We start from the raw sequence: 25,005 nt of genomic DNA, 5'->3' as shown, positions 1-25,005 counted from the left end.
TTTTAAAATAAAGTTTCCCCCAGAATTCAGCTTGGCTACGTTGAGCCTGCTGACCCTCTCCTGCCTTTCAGCAGATCAAACGATACGCAATTCACCTCCTGTGCATTTGGCGCACAAGCACCCACGAGGAACATATTTTTTGTGTTAGACTCGCTTCCATGCTGTTTGGCTTCTCCGCAGCCCGTGATCTTGAACGTGTACATCTAACAGCATTTCAAAAGAGCAGCTAATCCTTCCTTACTCTCTGCATTCATTAATAGTACAGTGTATAAGACCTGCACGCGCCTGTAGATCTTTCAATATTAAACTTTGTTAGGCTCGGCTTGATGAAGTGTTAATGAATAGATTAAATAACAGTGATTTAATAATAATCCCGGAATCTGATTTTGCTTGTGATTCAGTTTCAGAGCAGAGTGAAGAGCTGGGGGAAAACGTCTTTGGATCAGGACCGGGGCCAAAGTGGTGGGCCGTAGTTTAACGGTATGTACTGTTGTTTCAGTTTTACTTTTAGAATAGTTGAATTAAATAATAATGAAAATTCACTGGCAGCAGAATGCACAATTTGGTACACAGGACTATTTTATCTTACTAAAGTGTGAACGTGTGTGTGTTTGATTTTCTCATAGGCCTGAGGTCTGCCTTCATGTAAACGAGTATGAGTACATTATTCAGAATGATCAGATAACACGTTCTAAACAGATACAAACAGTTATTTTTTCCCCACACAAGTGGGAGGTTCGAGACAAAGACAGACCACATTTTATTAACGTGAACGGGGCGTTCACAGCCTTCACTTGACTCATCCTTAGTATCTGCCTGGTTCTGGGTGCGGTGGTTCAAATCATGCTGTTTACATTTTGAGAAAGTAGACCCAACTATTTGCTAAAAATTGTCTCTGGCAGGTACAAACAAAACCACTGACTGTGTGAGTTGAATTCAACTTTCTTAGCCACACCCACTTCAGGTTTAAATCGAAACACATGTATGAATATTTGGTGCACTAAACAGATACAGATAATGTAACTGTGTTCCATGCCTAGTGTGATTTATTTATTTATTTTATTTATTAATTTATTTTTTTATTTTATCTAAACAATAAACTCTCAAAGCTTTTAGAGAGCTGTTATATGGTTACAGCTGTCAGAAGGATTATTATTCAAGCATTCGGAGGTGAACATGTGACTTTTCTGCAACTCCTCTAAGCCTCAGTGAAATTCCCTCAGCCCGGATCATCCATGCTTGCTTTTCCGGAAGATTCCGGTCTGATCTGAATTGTCTCATGATATTTTTTTCAAACACGCGCCTTTGCTAAAAATCCCTTTTTGCAGGTAACAAAGAGCACATTGAGCAGGCAACACTGTCTTATTTGTGCGTCCGGATTGCCTCGGAATAGGCTGCACTATTACTCTACCCTATCTCCTAGGGGGTTCAGAGGTCACTCTAGTTACATGTTTATAAACACAGTTGGTGAGAGCACAGAGGAAGGCTCATAATTACGGCTAACTGAAAGCCAGAACGCCACCTCACTCGCATGTCTTCAATTTGCTTTAGCACGTCGATCGGGAAGCACACACTGAAGCTGGTGTAAGTACTCCACATGATACACTCAGGCAGGAGAATCCCATTTGATTGGCTCCCTTCTTGTTTTAGGGAATGATTATTTATTTTTTTTCTTAAGCAGCATGTGACCTGGCTGAGCCGTGCTAGTGACACATTAAAGATTTATCGTCTTCTTTGAAGTGTAATAAAGAAATATTTATCTTGTAAATTGACTGCTCAAGGATATTACTGACCTGAAAGCATGTGAGGTCCCCCCCACTCTGATTGCGGCTGGAGTAATGGCAGTAACGGCAATTTCACAGAAAGTTTCATCTTTAATGCGATGTAGTTGAGAATGTAGCTGAGAATGAAGATCTCCTTTGCTGCGCCTGTATCGCTCAAAATGAATCTGTTCTTCTGCAACACTGAAGATTGACACCTCTGCTGCTCCATCACCTTCCGTTGTGCGACTGATCCTTGAAAGGATGGAAAATCAGCGGGTTTTCATTCAAAACGCTGTTGGCTTCTTTTGCTCCTAATCCCTTAGCACACATGCGTTTATTTCTGGATTTGAAGGCTGTGATGGAAACCTTACTCTCGCTCCTGTACAATACATTCTTTTGTAAACACCACTTCTCTATTGCAACGTCCTCTTTCTGTCATAAGATTCTCCCACAACAGAATAGCAACATCTGTTTCTCAGGCTGTGGTCTTTTGTGCTGGTTCTGTCACTCACGCTGCTTTTAACATGACCCTGTCCCCTATATCAGGTTGTTGTAAGAGGAAAGACGTTTATCACAGGAAACATCTGTCGATCATCGTTGCTCTTAACGCTCTTTCAAACTTTATGGTTCTGCCACTGTTCCAGAGCTTAACATTGCTTTGCTCGTTTTTAAAACTAAGGTGTTATAAGACTAAGATATGAAATTAGGAACTTTGAGTCTGTCTGTATGTTTGTAAGCTTCTGTATATAGTTTGATCCTTTTTCCTCCAGGTATGTTCATTAAAATGTTCCACCCCGTTCGAGTTTATGGTGTTCTGGTTTGGTGCTATTCAAATGACCAAAGGCTGGTTGGAATATGTGTTGCTTTTTTTGTTCCCCCTTTTTTTCTGCTGCAGCATCTTAAATTAAAAAAATTTAAAAACTACATTTTTTTGGTAATTAACTTGCTAATACCTGAGCGTCATCACTTTTGCCTTTCGCTATGCAAAGTGTTTGTTTCAAAGCTTTTGTAAGAAACCTTCTGCTGCGTCCTTGCTTTATTATTGCCCCAAGACATTTCAGAAACGTCTGTCTCTGAAACAGTCCAGTTATTTCTGTCTAAAGAAAACTGTGTCTAAATAGCCTGTCTGGTATTGTCACTGATCGTTGTCTTGTCATTTAATAAAAGAGATGATATTTTTCATGCTGCATGAAAATAATTTTAATCTTGTATCTGTTTTTTTGTGTGTGTTTGCAGTGGTCTTGAAGTGAAGAGACAATGAGAGTTCACGCACACACCAAGTTTTGCTTTCTCTGCGTCTTCACCCTCCTGTTCCATCAATGCACCCATTGTCATGAAAGCGGCCATCATCACCACCACCACCACCACAGTAATGAAAATGACCACGACCATGACCATGACCATGACCATGACCACGACCACGACCACGACCATGTCCACGACCACGTCCATGACGACCACCAGATATCAAGGGAGTCCTACGTGAGCCCACCAGTTCTTATACCTGGGAATCAGAAAGAAGCTGCAGAGCAGGAGCAGCAGTACTACATTCAACAGCTGTTCCGCCGCTATGGCCAGCAGGACCGGCTCGATTTTCGAGGCTTCCAGAACCTTCTGCTTAGCCTGGGACTAGGCAAAGTGCGTGTAGTGGAGCTGGATCATGAAAACCTGGGACATGACCATGTGGCCCATCTGGACCTTCTAGAAGTGCAGGAAGGCCTGCATTCGCATTCAGCTGGTCATCCGCACTCACATCATAACCATCACAACCATCACCATCACTCCCATGGAGAGGCTGATGGAAGCTCATGTAGTCCAAGTCTTACTGCAGTAGCCAGACCTACTGTAGAGAGCAAACCTCATGGACGGTCAGGCAAGGATGGTGACCATAACCACGATCATGATCATGATCATGACCACGATCATGACAACCATGTACATGATCATAAACCTGAGCATGGCAGTACACAGACTCAAAGCGTTGATTATGACCACACACATAACAGTCATGAACACTCTCATGGTCACTCACATGACCATGACCATGAACAGGACAATACTCAAACTGAAACACCTGATCATGATCATACACAGGACAGTCTGGAGCACTCACATGTTCACTTGCATAACCACACAAAGGAACAAACCAGTGAGCAAACAGAGGAAACCAATGATCTCACTGGACCATCTTTAGATCGCACCTTCCCCAGTAGCCATGAAGATAAGACGCAGCCTCATCATCATGGGCATCATCACCATAAACACCCTCACCCTCACCCTCACCACTACCACCACACTCCAGACACTGTAACACTGAACCTTACTCAAACCACCTCGGCATCCCTTCCGATAAGGGATTCTGAGGCGCTCTCTCACCAGCCCTCCAGTCAGACTCCTACATCAGCTCCAAAAAGGATCAGGAGGCCACAAAAGGGTAAAGGACAACGTGGGCGAAACAGAACGCCCAACCCTACTGTCGGCTCTGTGGTGGCTGATAGTGGGAATGGCCATGATCACGAACATGATCACGACCATGACCACCATTTGCACCATCAAGGGCAGGCCAGCAAAGAAAAGCGTGCAGTACCAGAAGAGACTGTGAACCCAAACACTTCTTCAACTGGTCGGTTTGAAGACGTACCAACATGAGGAGGTAGCTCACTTCATTGTTCTTGCAAACTCTTGAATTGTTCTGACCCGCAGCTCACTCTTTTGTCCTCGTCTTTCAGTGTCTAAATCTCACCCAGCTGCTGCACCACTACGGCTTGAGTCCCGACTCGTTCATCTCCCCAGCACAGTTCACCTACCTATGTCCTGCCCTCCTCTATCAGATAGACAGTCGCCTCTGCATCCGCCATTATCACCAGGTCGACATTGAGGAAGCGCCTCCAACCTCAGGTACATGCATGCATTAATAAAGTCACCACAGTCCTCATTAGTTCATGCTTCAGAGAGAAATCATATAGTACTACACTGACACTGACACATCAGCTTAATCTGCACCAGTGAGCTTTTCAACATCTTCCTCATAAAACATGTGGAAACTAGAGCTCCTCAGGAGTCTGTGCCAAGTTTCCAGTGCATTGTTGTACCACACAGAACATTTCTAGTGTTGAACGGGCACGGTCATAATGTAATAGCTTTGCTGTTATCTGAGTTGAGTAACAGAATCCAACCAAGGTAAGCCAAAGCTGTTCTTAACTGTTTACCTCACAACAACAAGGAGAACAACTTCCTTTCCATTTCTCTACACCATTTCTCCCAGGAATGTGTTTTTCTTATTTTAAAAAAGTCTGTTAAATAGGTGTTTATCTAAATTTAGCTGCTATTCTAATCTAAATTCCTGTTGTTGCTTGTTCTATAAAACTGTTGTGGTGTATTTTCTCAGTCTGGTTTTGTTATCTTCCTTTATGTTTTACCGAAAGGCTATAAATCACGGTAATAAAGTAGTAAAAATCATGTGACTTGCAAAAGAACTCCCCCACCCCCCATGAGGCAATCGACAATACAAAAATAACCAACTGCAGGAAGCATGCTGAGCTTTTGACAAGTTTCCGTGTTTACTACTGGTAGAGTAATGCAGACATACATGAGATTAAAAATAAATTCACTGCCACTATACAGACTGTATAAGAGTCGCATAATTGTAATAGCGGAAAATGAAGCAAAGATTCAGAATGACTGCTAGAATCTAATTTTACATAATGTGCAAGAGTTCAACGTGAACGATGTCTTTGTCTTTGGCTGCACCTTCCCCAAGGAAAGTGATCACATGCCTCACTCCAGCAACGTGGGAATGAACACACTAAGACTTCTTACATGTGCACAGAAAGTCATGAATACTGAAAACGCAGCAGATATCTGCTGGTTTAGATGCACTTGCAGGTTCTCCAATGTGGACCTGAACTCAAAGCCAAAATCATGCCCGAATTTTATAACTGTGTGATAACGTTCTGTTCTTCATGTCAGAGTATTTCAGCCGTAAGCTTGAGGTGAGCTCATGCAGAAAACGCTCTCACGTAAACAGAAACATACGTTATGTCTAGACAATTTTACCATGCAGTGGGGTGGTGAATGGGTGCATCACACGCATAAGTGCATGATATATAGTGTAATTATTCCATATTCACCGATCAGCCATAACATTATTGACCAGTGAGAGGTGAAGTGAATAAGACTGATGATCTCCTCATCATGGCACCTGTTAGTGGGTGGGATATATTAGGCAGCAAGTGAACATTTTGTCCTCAAAGTTGATGTGTGTGTAAGGATTTGAGCGAGTTTGACAAAGGGTCAAACTGTGATGGCTAGACTACTGGATCAGGGCATCTCCAAAACTGCAGCTCTTGTGGGGTGTTCCCGGTCTGCAGTGGTCAGTATCTATCAAAAGTGGTCCAAGGAAGAAACAGTGGTGAACTGCCGACAGGGTCATGGGCAGCACGTGGGGAGCGGTCCGTGGTCCGTGTGATCCGATCCAACAGACGAGCTAATGTTGCTCAAATTGCTGAAGGAGTTAATGCTGGTTCTGATAGAAAGGGCAGAATACAGAGTGCATGATGGGTCAGGGCTGTTTTGGCAGCAAAATGAGGACCAACACAATATTAGACAGGTGGTCATAATGTTGTGCCTGATCGGTGTATAATGTAAACCATTATTTATTATGCACTACATCCATATAATGTGGTGGCTGTGTTCATGTTTTTTTTTTCTTTCAAGAAACGTCAGAGGCTTTTTAGTGCTTGGTCTCTATGTGGTGATGCAGTTTTGAAGGCGTCATGGCCTCATTGGATAGCCGGTCACCACATATTATACAGAGCGGGCTTGCAGCATGTGAATCATCTGTTGTGATAAACCTGTAATTTAAGAAAAACTTGGTATTTTCTTTAAATACAGCTTTCTTTTTGTTGGCAGTCTTGGAGTCTTCTGCTGTGCCATCATTAGGTCAATCCAGCGAAGTTTGGTTTTGTTTTTTTTTGCTCATTTTTGCAAGGGGTAACTTGTTGGCTTAATTTATCAGCAATTTTTAAATTTGTTTTAAAATAAAACAGCAGACTGTGGTAGTCAATAAAATGAAAAGATTTTGGTACTGTGGCCTGGTACCAAATGATCCACTGCCTGGTACTGGTTAAAAAAAAAGGATAACATAAATGCCAGTGTGCTTTACTTAATAGAGAAAAAAGAAAATGTAATATCTCTACCATTCTTAGATCATTTGTCTTTCTTCATCACCTTTCATTACCATGTTTTTAGCTGAATGGTGAGTTTCGCGTCATACTATGGAGTAGGATCGATGTCGAGTGCTCACCAGCACCACTCACTATTTTTATTATCCAAACTTTTTTATTAGAAGTTTTAGTCAGTTCAGTAAGTCAGAAGGACAGTGACACTTTATTGTCAGTACATTTATTCCTTATCCATTAAAAAGACATGGATAAACCACTGATTCACACACTGATAACTAGGACAGTACATCAGTAATTAATTGACACTTGTACTAGTCATTAGAAGTAGGGAGAAGTGTGTGTGTGTGTGAGAGAGAGAGAGAGAGAGAGAGAGAGACACTCACTGGACATGAGCTTGAGGGTCCTATTTATTAGGCCTATATAATTAGTGCCGTGCGTCTGCAGGTGATTGCTTTTTCCTCCTGAGACTGTATGCGCTTCTCCTAAACGAGCGTGGATCCTTTACAAGTTTATAGTCAGTAATTTTCTGCTGTTCTCTTCTGAGAAATCCAGTTATAGCAAAAAAAGAGAGCTAATTGCATTTTTTTACTGATTGCACATATTAATTCAGTTAACTGTAATTAAAATATCGCAAAGTAATCAGTACTCTCTTTATTTAGTCTGGTTCCTCTGAAGGTTTCTTCCTCGTAAGGCGCTTTTTCCTTGCCACTGTTTAGGAATAAATATCATTTTTTATATTTCTTTAAAGCTGCTTTGAGACAATGTCTATTGTTAAGAGCTATACAAATTAAATTGAATTGAATCCATTGTTTGTTTTTTTTAATCATGGTTTACATATCTTCCAGGTTATTAGTATATTTAATGAAAAAAACAACTATTATACATTTAATGTCCTGTCATTCGAGCACTGAGTACTTATTAGTGTAATTGCGTAAGCAATCGCACTCTTGTTATCATCACTATTTATTATTATTATTATTATTATTATTATTATTATTATTATTATTATTAGACGTCACCTAGAGTGAGTGAAGAGGTTTGTTTTTTTTAAAGTCGTATCGTCTTTAAACTGACATTTAAGCAGAGCACACACGCTGGTTCGTTTAGACTTCATATTTTAACTGTACCTTTATTTTGTGTTTATTATTCGATAATTTTTTGATAGTTTTTTCGATAATTCAACGTTAAAATGTTACTCATGTTGTGCTTAAGTGTGCTATTACGTTTCATGCTAAGTATTATAGTTCATTTTATATGAATTATTAAATATATTACGGACTTCAGACCGCTACTGTGTGTGTGTGTGTGTGTGACATCAGCTAGAGTGAGGAAGAGGTTGGACGCATCATCTTTAAACTGTTCCCAGCGCACACACTAGTTCGTTTAGACTTCATATCTTAACTGTGACTTTAGTTTGTATTTATTATTTGAGAATGTCTTGCAATAATATAAGCATGTATAGCTTTTATATTTGTAACCAAGTGTAGCACTAAGTTAAGTTGCCAGTGATGGCTTTCATCCCTTATGGTACTTCATTAGTGTGTCCGCCTCTCATGCTGGAGACCCGGGTTCGAGATCCGCTCGAAGTTGTATTTATGTATTATTTCAGAATGTCTTGCAATAGTTTAAGCAACATATCGCTTAAATGGTAATAGCTACTGTGTGTGTGTCTGTGAGACGTCAGCTAGAGTGAGTGAAGAGGTTTGTTTTTTTTGTTTTTAAGTCGTATCGTCTTTAAACTGACATTTAAGCAGAGCACACACGCTGGTTCGTTTAGACTTCATATTTTAACTCTAACTTTAGTTTGTGTTTATTATTCGATAATTTTTTTGCAATAGTTTAAGCATGTAAAGTTTTTATATATGTAACGGAGGCTTGCGCTAGGTGCTGTGCAGCGAGTTGTATAAAGCAGGTTTCAACTTGCTTATAAGTCACCTTGCTTTTACTACCTTTACTCCACTGATCTCAGTAGTATTATAAGCTGCACTTTAGCTTATTTGTTAGCGTGCCCGTGCTTAAGTGTGCTATTACTTTTCATGCTGATAAGTATTGTAGTTTATTTTATAATAACTTTTCAATGCATTTTTACGGACTTCACTTCCTGCACACGTTAGAAACATGGTTCCAATGCTAAAATGTTGCTCATGTTGTGCTTAAGTGTGCTATTACGTTTCATGCTGATCAGTATTATAGTTTATTTTATTTGCATTTTTAAATGCTTTAAGGACTTCAGACCGCTACTGTGTGTGTGTGTGTGTGTGAGTGACGTCAGCTAGAGTGAGGGAAGAGGTTTTTTTAAGGTCGCATCGTCTTTAAACTGTTCCTACAGCTTGAATTCTTACTCTACAGCCACATAAACTACCTTAAACTTTTTAAAATGTGACTTTAGCTTTTAAATATTATTTGAGCATGTCTTGCAATAGTTTAAGCAACATATTCACAATCACACTCGCATTTTCTTCTGGAAATACAACATTCTAGTTCCTAATTAGGGTCATGGGGGTCTGCTGGAGCCTATCCAAGCGCACATAGGGTGAAAGGCAGGGGTACACCCTGGACAGGTCACCATTCCAAACCAAAAACAAAAATAATGAACAGGAAACAAATGGTGTGCAAAACATGATATTCAGATGCAGTTTATACAAGTATCAGTAAACAATTAAACTCTTGGTAAGACTTGAGAGACAGTAGTCACATGGACTCCTCCCCATTCAGCTAACTGTGATGAGTGATAAGTATATTTTTCACATCAAACTTGAACAGTAAATGTTTTAGCTTTATCAAATACTCTATATATGTGCATTTATTGAGCTAAAGTAAATACACAGTAAGTAAAATAAGTAAAAAGTAATTTATACAGTATTTAATTAAAGGTAAATGTTATTTTATTTTTTTCAGATGCTATACACAGCCAGGGGCATCGCTAGGGCTATTCATTTGGAGCTCGAGCCCCGGATGATTTTAATCTAGCCCCGAATGTTTTATCCCGCATTTTGCCACCGGAGTGCAGAGGAATTAATGAAATGTTGATCGGTTTATTTGAGCACTGTTGCCGTTTACTGTACACGATTTTGACTGACATCTCTCTCCTCACACACACACACACACCAAAATAGAGAGTGTGCGCTGGAATATTCTCTAGAACTGCTCTTGCGATACTTTAATGTCCTACACCTATCGGTCTGCACAACGCCGCTTTCACACCACGTGACTAAAACACCTTACAAACCTTGAGCAGGACAGCAATAAGAAAAGGTTAGAAAACGCAACAATCTTATTATTCAGATAATAGTCTAACTTTTAATTTTTAACGTTAAAATTACGCAAAAATGAGGCCCTCTGATTCTGAAAACCCCTGACATATAGGACCCTTTTGAATATTATTCCATACTGAAGACGTACAAAAGCCTTAAATAAGCCTAAAGATAGATCTAAATAAAATATAAACTGTTAAAGCACTAAGACATTACAGTCTGAACATCATGACTTTCTATTATTCAACTAATGCAGTATTTAAGTTAAAATACAAACATGGTTTCAGTGAACAATGGACCAGAACAGACTCCATCATTCAGCTGTTCTGTCTATTGATAAAGGAATTCTCAGCTCTATAAATACTAGTATGGTAACTGACCGTTTTACTCAAGTCCAGTCTCGCAGATACTCTCTGATGATTCCACCCTCAAAGAAATAGGATAGAAAAGTCACCAAGAGCATGAAGTGGACAAGATACATGACAATATCGCAATAATGGAGCGAAATGCTAAAATGCTAAAACCTCATTTCTGGGTTTTCAGACTCTGGGTTGGTGTGAGAAGGTGAAGAAGGGATAATAAAGTTACAATAAATGGAATGCTAATGGAAATGATGATTTACTTTCTTAAAATATATAATCTGCTATACAGCGCTTTTATCACTTGAAGTTGTCACAAAGCAACTTTACAGAAGTTTGTATTTAGCTCTAGGTTCCTAATTAGCAGGTGCAAATTACAGTGCAAAAAATTAAATAAATAAATAAATAAATAAATAAATAAATATCTCTGAGATGATATGAGTAACATATTTAATATAAAAAAATCTCAGTGGTGAAACTGATATACTTACCTCCGCCCAGCTCAATTGGGTTCACACTTTGTTGGATGAATTATTTATTTTTACTTTGGATGAAATATTTATTTTTAATTAAATATACATAATAATTAAGCAAAAAAAAGCTAATATCAGATTCCTGATTCTGACATGATCACCAGCCTTTGACACACCCTCTGAATAATCTGAAAGAACAACGGCAATTATTCAAGGATTCACATTCAAAGCTAGAGTTAAAGTGTAGTAAAAATATCATATTTTCTAAATATCATATTTCCACAGAGGAAAGTTTGCAGCCTGCTTTGATTTAAAGTTTTTCTCTTTTTATTGGACACATTTTTTTCAAACTGTTCTCAGAACAGTTAACACAGCAATCTAAACTCTTCTAACTTAGATAAACAGGACATTCTCATTCATTTCACACAAATTATATAAATATAAAAAGTAATTCATACAATAACTACATACAAAACTCTCCAGACTACATGCAGTGTTTTAAAAGGCTTTGACACAGCCATTTAACAAATATTCAGTGGCTGAAGGAAGTAGTGACAGCAGGTTACCATTTAAAATGTAGATAAATGGCCAGTTGGCATGCTTAAGGGACAGTGTCCTCAGCTACTTTGCTCAGAGATGAGTAGGGCTATGAAGCACCAGCTAGTAATACTTTAGAGTGTAAACAGGCAGAATTCAGATGAACGGTCTACTGTAGATGATGTTTTGTTCAAATTACTACAGCCTGAACAAGTCAAATGTTTTGTTTAAAACACATTTGGCAGCAATACAAGGAACTAAATATGAGGACATACCTAAGAACCTGTTTAGAACATTGTTTATGGATTCTTTAAGTTATCAGTCATAGTCCACCCACTTTCATTCATAAGAGCACATAAATGATGCTGAGCACAATGAGCTGCTGCAGAGGGTACTAGTAGAGTAGGAGTAGGAGTAGCACCAATACTCACAGGTACCCCTGAGCTGAAGGCTGAGAAACCGAGAGAGAGAGAGAGAGAGAGAGAGAGAGAGAGAATGAAGGCTCAGCACTGACTTCTTCAGCAAGGAGGTAAAATAACAGATTTTTTTTTTTTTTTTTTTACTAAGGACACTGTTTGTAAAAGCTTATTTTGAAGAGAAATTGATAGTTTAATTGTTTTTAATAACATTACATTTTGGATGTGGAAATGTGCCTTAATCCAAAAAGAATCTCATTTGTAATTTTAATTTGTAAGTTTATTAACTGTCAGATGTTTTTGACACAGGCAGTCACAATGAGGTGCCTAATTTTACTATGCATGTTGATAATACATGGTAAGATTCTGATTACATATTTATCATGAGAAAACAAGCCACACCTGACTATGAAAAGTTGTGTATGAAAAATCAATTGTCCAATTATTAGAATCTGGATTTGGCAGTAGCAGTTTAAGGCTAAATTTGTGCTACAGTCCAAGTATACATGTAGTCACTACAAAACTTAGGGTCCATGTACTAAACAAATAAATTTCAGAATTCAGAAAAGAAACTGGAAATTAAAACAGTAAAATTTAATTAGCCACATGCCAGTGTATTCGTTATGTACAGTAGACACATGATGCTAAATTTAAACCACAGATAACCTAAAACTAAACAAATAAACACCACCTCAATCACCAATAGCAATAACACCACATTGTTAATTTAAACTGTATGTCCCTTTACATATAATTAATTTAAACTTTGTGTAAACCTTGCAGTGGGTGTAACTAGTAGTCAAACAACAGGGAAATAAATTTCAATTCCAATTTTATCTGTTGACAAATGACAATACATTTCTGAAAGTAAAGTTAAGTTAATTAACGATGTTTGTAAACCTTATGCAGTGGAACAAACGACGGCAGAAACAACAGGTAAGTAAAATTCTGTTTGGATTTTATATGCTAAGCATTGAAAAGATTATTCATAATAATAATAATAATAATAATAATAATAATAATTTCTGAAAGTAAGAAATATAAACTCAAATTTATTAACAATGTTTCTAAATCTTATACAGTGGAACAAACAATGGCAGAAACAACAGGTAAGTAAAATTCAGCACAGTGGTGTTGGTAAATACTACTACTCATACTACATTAAACTTTAGCTATGCTTCACTTCCTGGGTTTCATACGGATATTCAAGCAGAGTGCACACGCTAGTTCGTTTAGACTTCATATTTGAACTGTGACTTTAGTTTGTATATATTATTTGAGAATGTCTTGCAATAGTTTAACCCTCATGTTCTGTGATACCTGACTACCCTTTCGGTATATCACTGGATGAAAAAAGCCACTAAAATAAACTCTGTAAAAATATATCAGATGAATATTTTTTTGCATAAATCTGTTAATCAACTTCAGTTCTAATCAAAACTACTAAATTTTCAAAAAAATTCCAAGTTGCCAAGTTTATCAGTGATGTCACAGATTTTGGAAAATAAAAACCACACAAAATGACAGATTTTCAATATAAAAAATATTTCAAAATAAAAATCTTTTTTACTTTTTATCAAGGTCTTGGACATGTCAAAGATTAGTAACATTAGCTTTTATGCATTTTTTTTTTTTTTTTTTGCAGCATCAGATTTTAATTTTTTCTCCCTTTCGTGTTGTTTGTGGCTGTTTTTGCCCCATAGACTTCCATTATAACAACAATTTTTGACTGCATAGCCATGACACTTTATAATCATGCATTCTTGATTTTTGCTGGTTTTCCCTGTTGGGAAGAAGTAAAAGTTGTGATTTTTACTGTTGTTGACCAAGTGGCACCATTAACCCTTTAGATAGGCCTGTGCAAAAAAAGCTTAGTTTCTGGCTTTTTTATATGGAGTTCTATGGAGCTTTTTTATATAGAGTACTATGGAGCATATCAGCATATTATAGTGTGTGGTGTGTGGTGTGTGTGTGTGTGACAGTGACCTTTGCACACTAAACTTGATGTGTCTGAGAAAATCAAAATATGTACCTCAGCTCTCAGAACTACATGGCAAGTGCAGACTAAACAAAAGACAAAAGACTAAAGACTAAACAAAAACAAGGTAAGTGGATTTGAACACTTGCATGTCATCCTGCTGGTCATTTGATTGTGAGAAGAGCAGCAAGCAACATGCGTAAGAGCCAACTCCAACTGAGGTTGTGGAAATGATTATGGAGCCTGATCCCTCCAGTGAGCTGCAGGATACACCGTCTTCTGCTTCTGACACCACAGACTCAGGAGAGTCAGATCCTGTTTTTGTGGTGGCACCCTCATCATCCTCTTCTTCAACTGAAGGTGAGGAGGATTCAGAGGATCCTAGATCTGGCTGGATTGGGAAAAGCGGCCAAGTGTGGTTTTCCACCAACGTGGAGACAGTCCCATTTTTTCAGCCTGCCAGAGGCATGACTCCAGGGCCAACACGTTATGCCATAGCACGGATTCAGAATGTGGAATCTACATTCAATCTTTAGTTTTTTTACAGAGGAGATGATGGATCTCATTGTGAGCAGTCACACTCGCATTTTCTTCTGGAAATGCAACATTCTAGTTACGCAATCACACTCGTTACCGTCACTATTTATTATTAGTGGTGCTTGCTATGCAAAGCATCACTATTACTAAAATGATAAGGTTAATGCTCATGCTATCGCTAACGCTAACGTTGAGGCTAATGTTAATGCTAACGCTAATGCTAACGCTAATGCTAACGCTAAAGCTAACATTAATGCTAATGCTAATGTTGACGCTAATGCTAACGCTAATGCTAACGTTGATGCTAATGCTAACGTTCATGCTAATGCTAACGTTGATGCTAATGCTAACGTTCATGCTAATGCTGATGCTAACGATAATGCTAATGCTAACGTTGATGCTAATGTTACTGCAACATACACATGTGACATATCAAACCGCTCAGCACAATGAGGGGAAGTGTGTGACGTGTGTCCAGTTATCTCCTCCATGAACTTGGGGACGAGTTTTGCCACGGCAAGCACCACTCATATTTTCTTCAGGAAATGTACATGTCTAGTATTATTAGTGGTGCTTGCTATGCAAAGTATCACTATTACTATTCCTCATACTTATTAGTGGTGCTTGCTATGCAAAGCATCACTATTACTATTCCTCATACTTATTATTATTATTATTATTATTATTATTAGTGGTGCTTGCTATGCAAAGCATCACTATTACTATTCCTCATACTTATTATTATTATTATTATTATTATTATTATTATTATTATTATTAGTGGTGCTTGATATGCAAAGCATCACTATTATTATTCCTCATATTATTATTATTATTATTATTATTATTAGTTGTGCTTCATATGCAAAGCATCACTATTATTATTCCTCATACTTATTATTATTATTATTATTATTATTATTATTATTATTAGTGGTGCTTGCTATGCAAAGCATCACTATTACTATTCCTCATACTTATTATTATTATTATTATTATTATTATTATTATTATTAGTGGTGCTTGATTTGCAAAGCATCACTATTATTATTCCTCATATTATTATTATTATTATTATTATTATTAGTTGTGCTTCATATGCAAAGCATCACTATTATTATTCCTCATACTTATTATTATTATTATTATTATTATTATTATTATTATTATTATTATTATTATTATTATTAGTTGTGCTTGATATGCAAAGCATCACTATTATTATTCCTCATACTTATTATTATTAGTGGTGCTTGCTATGCAAAGCATCACTATTATTATTCCTCATACTTATTATTATTATTATTATTATTATTATTATTATTATTATTATTGGTGCTTGCTATGCAAAGCATCACTATTATTATTCCTCATACTTATTATTATTAGTGATGCTTGCTATGCAAAGTATCACTATTACTATTCCTCATACTTATTATTATTATTATTATTATTATTATTATTATTATTATTATTATTATTATTATTATTATTATTATTGGTGCTTGCTATGCAAAGCATCACTATTATTATTCCTCATACTTATTATTATTAGTGGTGCTTGCTATGCAAAGTATCACTATTACTATTCCTCATACTTATTAGTGGTGCTTGCTATGCAAAGCATCACTATTACTATTCCTCATATGATTATTATTATTATTATTATTATTATTATTATTATTATTATTATTAGTTGTGCTTGATATGCAAAGCATCACTATTATTATTCCTCATACTTATTATTATTAGTGGTGCTTGCTATGCAAAGCATCACTATTATTATTCCTCATACTTATTATTATTATTATTATTATTATTATTATTATTATTATTATTATTATTAGTGGTGCTTGCTATGCAAAGCATCACTATTATTATTCCTCATACTTATTATTATTTTTATTATTATTATTATTATTGTTATTATTATTAGTGGTGCTTACTATGCAAAGCATCACTATTATTATTCCTCATACTTATTATTATTATTATAATTGTTCTTCTTCTTCTTCCGTACAAATTTTGTCCGCTAACTAGTCCCGCACCGCTTGTCGTAGACCCACGAATGAGGTGTCAAATTGTGCGGCTTGTTCGGGAAAGATGTGCTATGACTTTTATAAGCGATCAGAATTCCGGTATTCCCGGTATGGAAGCTCAAAGTGGAATTTTGTCCCATAGACCTCCATTATAAATGGTAGAGAGTTCCAAAAGTTTTGACATCACAAAAGTATTGGCACCCTATGTTAAATGCTCATGTTAAGGCTAATGATAAGGTTAATGCTTATGCTATTGTTAATGCTCATGCTAATGCTAACGTTGATGCTAATGCTAGCGCTAATGCTAATGTTGATGCTAATGCTAGCGCTAACGCGAACATTAATGCCAATGCTAAAGGTAACGCTAATGCTAATGTTGATGCTAACGTTAATGCTAACGCTAATGCTAACATTGATGCTAATGTTGATGCTAATGTTAACGCTAATGCTAATGTCAATGCAAAAGCTAATTCTAACATTAATGCTAACGCTAAGGTTAATGCTAATGCTAGCGCCAATGCTAACGTTGATGCTAATGCTAACATTAATGCTAACGCTAATTGTAACGTTGATGCTAATGCTAATGCTAACATTAATACTAACGCTAATGTTGATGCTAATGCTAACGATAATGCTAATGTTGATGCTAATGCTAACATTAATGCTAACGTTGATGCTAATGTTACTGCAACATACACATGTGATATATCAAACCGCTCAGCACAATGAGGGGAAGTGAGTGACGTGTGTCTGGTTCACGTCACGTCACCTCACGTGACTCCCACCCCCAGGAATTATGGGATATCGTAACATTACAGCTATATAGACATGTGACATACACTATATTGCCAAAAGTATTCGCTCACCCATCCAAATAATCAGAATCAGGTGTTCCAATCACTTCCATGGCCACAGATGTATAAAATCAAGCACCTAGGCATGCAGACTGTTTTTACAAACATTTGTGAAAGAATGGGTCGCTCTCAGGAGCTCAGTGAATTCCAGCGTGGAACTGTGATAGGATGCCACCTGTGCAACAAATCCAGTCGTGAAATTTCCTCGCTCCTAAATATTCCACAGTCAACTGTCAGCTGTATTATAAGAACGTGGAAGTGTTTGGGAACGACAGCAACTCAGCCACGAAGTGGTAGGCCACGTAAACTGACGGAACGGGGTCAGCGGATGCTGAGGCGCATAGTGCGAAGAGGTCGCCAACTTTCTGCAGAGTCAATCGCTACAGACCTCCAAACTTCATGTGGCCTTCAGATTAGCTCAAGAACAGTGCGCAGAGAGCTTCATGGAATGGGTTTCCATGGCCGAGCAGCTGCATCCAAGCCATACATCACCAAGTGCAATGCAAAGCGTCGGATGCAGTGGTGTAAAGCACGTCGCCACTGGACTCTAGAGCAGTGGAGACGCGTTCTCTGGAGTGACAAATCGCGCTTCTCCATCTGGCAATCTGATGGACGAGTCTGGGTTTGGCGGTTGCCAGGAGAACGGTACTTGTCTGACTGCATTGTGCCAAGTGTAAAGTTTGGTGGAGGGGGATTATGGTGTGGGGTTGTTTATCAGGAGCTGGGCTTGGCCCCTTAGTTCCAGTGAAAGGAACTCTGAATGCTTCAGCATACCAAGACATTTTGGACAATTCCATGCTCCCAACTTTGTGGGAACAGTTTGGAGCTGGCCCCTTCCTCTTCCAACATGACTGTGCACCAGTGCACAAAGCAAGGTCCATAAAGACATGGATGACAGAGTCTGGTGTGGATGAACTTGACTGGCCTGCACAGAGTCCTGACCTCAACCTGATAGAACACCTTTGGGATGAATTAGAGCGGAGACTGAGAGCCAGGCCTTCTCGTCCAACATCAGTGTGTGACCTCACAAATGCGCTTCTGGAAGAATGGTCAAAAATTCCCATAAACACACTCCTAAACCTTGTGGACAGCCTTCCCAGAAGAGTTGAAGCTGTTATAGCTGCAAAGGGTGGACCGACGACATATTGAACCCTATGGATTAGGAATGGGATGTCACTTAAATTCATATGCGAGTCAAGGCAGGTGAGCGAATACTTTTGGCAATATAGTGTATCAAAATGCTCAGTACAGTGAGGGAAATTGAGTGACGTGTCAGAATGATGTCACGTGACGTCACGTGACACCCCCAGGAATTATGGGAAATCGCAAAATTACGGCTACATACACATGACAGCAAAACGCTCAGTACAAAGAGGGGAAGTGCATGACATGTATCCAGGTGAGGTCACATGACCTCACGTGACCCCGCCCCCCAAATAATGGGTAATTACTGCAACATACACATGAAACATATCAAACCGCTCAAAACAATGAGGTGAAGTGTGTGATGTGTGTCAAGTTATCTCCTCCATGAACTCGGGGACGAGTTTTGCCACGGCAAGCACCACTCACATTTTCTTCAGGAAATGTACATCTAGTTATCATTATAATTCTTCTTCTTCCGTACAAATTTTGTCCGCTAACTAGTCCCGCACCATTTGTCATAGACCCACGAATGAGGTGTCAAATCATGCGGCTTGTTCGGGAAAGATGTGGTATGACTTTTATAAGTGATCGGAATTCCGGTATTCCCGGTACGGAAGCTCAAAGTGGAATTTTTTCCCATAGACCTCCATTATAAATGGTGGAGGGTTCCAAAAGTTTTGACATCACAAAAGTATTGGCACCCTATGTTAAATGATCAAAACAGACAGGGTCAAGTTCGATCGATCAACGGAATGTTTATAGTGAATGGGAGGAAGATACAAGGGTTAACTTGATGGCTTTCATCCATTGTGGTATTTTGTTAGTGCGTCCGCCTGCCATACTGGAGACCCGGGTTCGAGACCCGCTCAGAGTTGTATTTATATATTATTTCAGAATGTCTTGCAATAGTTTAAGCAACATATCGTTTAAATGGTAATAGCTAGAAACATGCTTCCAACGCTAAAATGCTGCTTAGGTGTGCTATTACTTTTCATGCAGATAAGTATTATAGTTTATTTTATAGTTTATATTTTTTTAGTTTATGGATTTTTCACGGACTTCAGACCGCTACTGTGTGTGTGTGTGTGACGTCAGCTAGAGTGAGGGAGGATGGTTTTTTTTTAATTATTTGAACATGTCTTGCAATAGTTTAAGCAACATATTTGCAATCACACTCGCATTTTCTTCTGGAAATGCAGCATTCTAGTTACTCTTATTGTTGCAGCATGGATCTGGATGTGTGGCTTTGTGTCCATCACCGTGATCAGCCTGCTGTCCCTGCTGGGTGTCATGCTGGTGCCCATCCTCAATCAGTCCTGCTTCAAGTTTCTGCTCACCTTCCTGGTGGCGCTGGCAGTGGGCACGCTGAGTGGAGATGCCCTCCTCCATCTGCTGCCTCACGTAAGACGAAAGTGTTTAACAGCTACTGACTGCATGTGTACTAATTTATTGGGGATTTTGATAGACCTTGAGGATCGTACTTTGTCACAGTGCACTAAGCTCAGGCATTTTTCTTCATATTCTGTTTTATCTTCTAGTCTCAAGGAGACCACGACCACAGTCACAGTGAGCACGAGCATGAGCATGAGCATGGAGAGGAGCACAGGGATCTGCTTACAGAGTTTGACGGCGTGTGGAAGGGTCTGACAGCGCTGGCAGGAATCTACCTCCTGTTTATCATTGAGCACTGCATCAGGATGGTCAAACAGTACAAAGACCAAGGGGTACGAGGAAGTTTCAGACTGCATACGGACAGGGATGGGCCAGCCATTCTACCTAGTGGCCAAATGGGAAAATCATGTGGGTTATGAGGACTGAGACAGAATAGCTACTCGAACTGAAAGAGTTAATAGTAAAAAAGATTCTAGTACTAGCAGAGGGAGGGTACTGACTAAACTAAAGTGCTCCATTTTAATCTTTGGCTTCAGGATAAACACATTCTCACATCTTTATGTTAGCTTAATTGGTGATCCAATGGAGAGGAGAAAAAAATCACCAAAAGCAGTTGCATTGGTTTTAATAAACCTAATATGACTTACTGACTCGCATTGACCATTTATAGATTAATTTGGTGGACAGCTGGTCGAAATGGCCTGGGTTAGGAGAAGGGATTAAATCTGAAAACTAACCAGAAAATGAACACTGCAATGCAATGTGGTTTTGCTATAAACTGATTTCCTCTGTGCAGGGTGGCTTCTTTCAGAGGAAAAAGAGAGGCAAGGATGGGACGATTGGGAAGAAGCTGTCGGATCACAAACTAAACAGGCGCTCAGATGCAGAATGGATGCATTTAAAACGTTTAGATGAGGGTAAGTCACTTATCAGGCAACTTTCAAAAACTGTAAGGCTTTTTACAGTATTTAGCAGACACCCTTTGAGAAAAAGTTAGTGCTCGTTGAACCAATTAGTGAAAAAGTCTGCAGACTCTGCAGAGTGAAAAGCTCTTCAGACACTACACAATAAACTAAAGACAGTTTTTTCCTGCTTCTTCTTCATCTTCAAAATCCAATTCCCTGCAATCAGCTTCCCAGAGCGCCACTCCGATGATGGAAGTGCAGCCTCCAGATTCTCCCAGCAAGACGCCACTGGCCATTACGGACACGGAGCACACCGAAGACGCCGAGGTAAACGGCAAGAAGGCCAAAACAAAGAAGCACGGCCATGGGCACTCGCATCACGGCCACTGCCATTCAGAGAAGGAAATGAAAGATGCAGGCATCGCTAGCATAGCCTGGATGGTCATCATGGGAGACGGCATGCACAACTTCAGTGATGGATTGGCTATAGGTAAGGCTTGCTGGGATGTCTGGAACTTACCGTGTGCTTAGATTGAAAACAATAACAATAATCAGTATTTTACTTATATTTAGTAGAATAACAGTTGAGGAAAATGTGTAGAAATTAACAAATTCTTTTATTATCTAAAAAATTTGTACAACATGGAAACCGAGTGGTGTTTTATATTGCAGGTGCTGCATTTAGTGCCAACATTACAGGTGGCATCAGTACATCTGTTGCTGTCTTCTGCCATGAATTACCTCATGAACTGGGTAGGTCATTTTTTCAAAACTAATGCAAATGTTGACTTGGTTGTCACGCCAAATTACACCCTACGTATAATCTGTCCATCAACATTTCCATTTAGCTGCTAACCTTGTGTTGATTCATGTCTCTTTAACAACTGACATTTGAGAAGAATCTCAGTTCCTGTGGTCCTTCAATGCTGGGAAGGGTAGTACAGTACAGGAAGAAGGTTTTTTTTTTTCTTCTTCTTAAAAGAATTTTTTTGTAATCGTTTCAATAATTTATAATTCACACCACCTAGGTGCTGGAACACATGAGAGAGTCTTGATACATGTGTTCTTTGTGCCTTGTAGCATTATTCATGTACTTACGTGCCTAACTTTTCTGCATCTGGAGGATGAAAAGTGATATTGATCTGGAAAATGTTACGATTTTATAGTAACAGCTACTCTGGGACAAAAACAAGCAGCATGTAGCATCACTTTCAGCAGCCTGAAGCAAAACACTACAAAACTTTCTGCTTTTCTCAAGATGGACATAAAGCTGTGCCTTAAAATGATCCATTCTATTAATACTGTTAATACTATGCTCGAATCTAGAAGATGCAGAAGACAAGTAACATTAATGAAAGGTTATTATTCGCTAGGGTTGTTATGGTTTCACATTCAGTCATGGTGTATGAGCCGATGCTTACTTAACCACTGCCAATTTTAAAAATACAGAATCCTTTGATTCTACCTGTTCGTTCAGTATTCTACCCATTCACATTCTTTACTCCAGTGGGTCTAATGCCTTCAGTGAATGGCTGACAAATTTCATAACCACCTCACTCAGGACTTGCCCTAAATCATACTACAGCAATTTCTGCTTTCTCCACACAGGGGACTCGTCTGTACTGAAAATCTCTTTTGTAGTCACAGATATCAAATAAGCTAAAAAGCACTGTGATGCTCAGAAGAACTAAACAAAACAAATATCTGTATTTATTAGTAGCAGCTCTAGCATGCTATATAGTATTTCTCATTCTCAAAAATATCTTTCTAATAAATCTCTTACTAGGGAAGAACAAATAGAAGATTTAATATTTGTGATTCCTGGTCATTTGTTATACACTGTATGACCAAAATCTTGTGCACCCCCTGACCATGTCACCCATATGTGCTTGTTAAACATCTCATTCCAGATGTATTCCCCTTTGCTGTTAATATAAGCTCAACTCATCTGGTTCTAGCTGTGGGAATTTGTGTTTATTCATTTACAAGAGCATTAGTGAGATCAGACACCATTCATCCCAAACATGTTCATTGGGGTTGAGTCCAAACCAGGGCTCTGTGCAGGACATTCGAGCTCTTCCACTCATGATGTCTTCATGGAGCTTGCTTTGTGAACAGGAGCATTGTCATGCTGGAACAGGTTTGTAGTTCCAGTTGAGTGAAATTGCAATGATTGAGCATCCAGAAATATTCTGTACAATTGTGTGCCTCAAAATTTTTGTCAGCAATTTGAAGAAAAAACACACATGGGTGTGATGGTCAGGTGTCTGCAAACCAATCCATTAATCCTAATTATTTTCTGTGGAAGTGCACAACCAACATTCTGAACAAAGCCAAAATATGCATAGTTCCTGGTACTTGCTATATCTACTTATAACAGATGAAAAATCAAGCATAATGTTTAGAGAGAAAGCAGGCCTCTGACTTCTCAGCCCTGCTGTACCTGCTGTATTTACTCTGTAAGGAAGGTTAAACTGGCCTTAAGGATGCTACCAGTCAGTGTGAATCACTCCTGGTGCAGCTGGATCTTTTGTGCCGTGCAGCAACAATACTGTGCTGCAATATTTCTCCTGCTTATGTGAGTAATGGCATTTCATTTCCAGAGATGCCTCTTGCATCCCATATCGATTGATCACCTCGTCCCAGACATCAGCTGGGGAGTGCAGACGTTCCATCTATCTCTCTGTGTATGTCTATGTCCTTTCATGTTTAAATGGAAGGAAAACAAACAGTAACCAAAATGGCTATGCCATAGATCGATCAAGTCTGAGACAAAACAAACCCAAATATTCTTTATAGTGTTTGGGTTATCTGGCTGGAGTATCTGATTATTTTTGAGTTTATAACTTGTGTATCCTCTGTGTGTGTTTTTTTTTTTTTTTTTTGACTGACTTTCACCGGCTTGTGTTGTGTTTATACATTTGCCATCCCAAGGGAATGATGGGTCTACCAGCACCTCTTCACGAGGCACGGCACGGTGGTAAAGAGCACTATTTAGCACCTCGAGGCGCAGCTAATTTCCTTTGACGGCTGTTTTAATTGTGCCTGTCGACACAAGGGAAGTCGGGAGCCAGCGCAAAAGTGCTGCACAGTTGAGACTGTCACGTCTCCACCAGTTTTCCTGAGATGGATTGATGCATGTGACACATTAATGCATTCTAGACAGTAATTAGCAGGGAAGGAGGACAGGAGACACGACGTAACGAGAATCTAGGCCAACAATCGACTTTTTCTGCATTTTTATTCCGTCTTGCTTGGGGATTGAGACCGAGTGCCAATTGGCTATGTTCATTTTTAGCCTGTCGACTAAAATAACATGCTTTTGAGATTAGCACGATGGAATCGTGTACATGCTCGTACCCGTCTGCTAGGTCGTCCTTGAGTAAGCCAGTGTTTGTGTGTCTGATGTGATGTATAGGTCTGACTCCGTGCCTGTTTTTGCCTGTAGGTGACTTTGCAGTGCTGCTGAAGGCCGGGATGACAGTAAAGCAGGCTATTGTGTATAACTTGCTGTCGGCTCTCATGGCCTACTTCGGCATGGTGATCGGCATGGCCGTGGGTCAGTACACACACAACGTCACAAGCTGGATTTTCGCCGTAACGGCTGGCATGTTCCTGTATGTCGCCTTGGTGGACATGGTGAGTATTTTACAACACAAATGCAGCTGATTAACAGCAAAGTTTGTACATATCCGATCATCATCGATATTTGAAGTGACTTTTCTTTTGTTGGACAGTTGCCTGAGATGCTGCACAACGATAACGAAGATCACAAACGCTGCCAGCTGGGACACTTTGTCTTGCAGAATGTAGGCATGCTCACAGGCTTCGGCATCATGCTGCTCATCGCCATCTTCGAGGACCGCATTGTGTTCAACTTCAACTTCTAGCTACGTCTCCACGCTGGCAACGTCCTCCTCCGGAAAACATGGCACGGAGCGTCCTCCTGTCTCGTTCGTGTCCTTGTGTCTTCATTTGCTCTCCAAGAGGGCCTCGGTGGCTTATGGTGGACATGCAGACAAGAACATTTACAATTTGGCTACATTTTCCTCCCTTTCCAGTAAGGGTTTAAAACCCGAGTAAGCACAACACAGATGCAGAAACACAGACCTCTCTCTCTCCCACTTTCTCTCTCTCTCTCTCTCTCTCTCTCTCTCTCCCTCCCTCCC

At 39.1% G+C, this 25,005-nt stretch overlaps 1 protein-coding gene and 1 pseudogene across 1 annotated transcript in view; one reads left to right on the top strand and one right to left on the bottom strand.

Moving 5' to 3' along the window:
- The window catches only part of LOC131354161 (dynein axonemal heavy chain 7-like), a 14,406-nt gene extending 12,203 nt beyond the window's left edge, over positions 1-2,203 (bottom strand). Inside the window, exon 1 of the mRNA XM_058391498.1 lies at positions 1,794-2,203. The gene's annotated coding sequence lies outside the window, so the exon portion shown is untranslated. The remainder of the gene's footprint in view (positions 1-1,793) is intronic.
- The window catches only part of LOC131354159 (zinc transporter ZIP10-like), a 26,372-nt pseudogene extending 1,367 nt beyond the window's left edge, over positions 1-25,005 (top strand).

The sequence above is a fragment of the Hemibagrus wyckioides genome, linkage group LG06 (genome assembly GCF_019097595.1).
Source record: "Hemibagrus wyckioides isolate EC202008001 linkage group LG06, SWU_Hwy_1.0, whole genome shotgun sequence".
In the NCBI taxonomy this organism is placed as follows: domain Eukaryota; kingdom Metazoa; phylum Chordata; class Actinopteri; order Siluriformes; family Bagridae; genus Hemibagrus; species Hemibagrus wyckioides.
The sequence above is the reverse complement of the archived record's forward strand: the minus strand, read 5'-3'. Positions and strand labels throughout refer to the sequence as shown.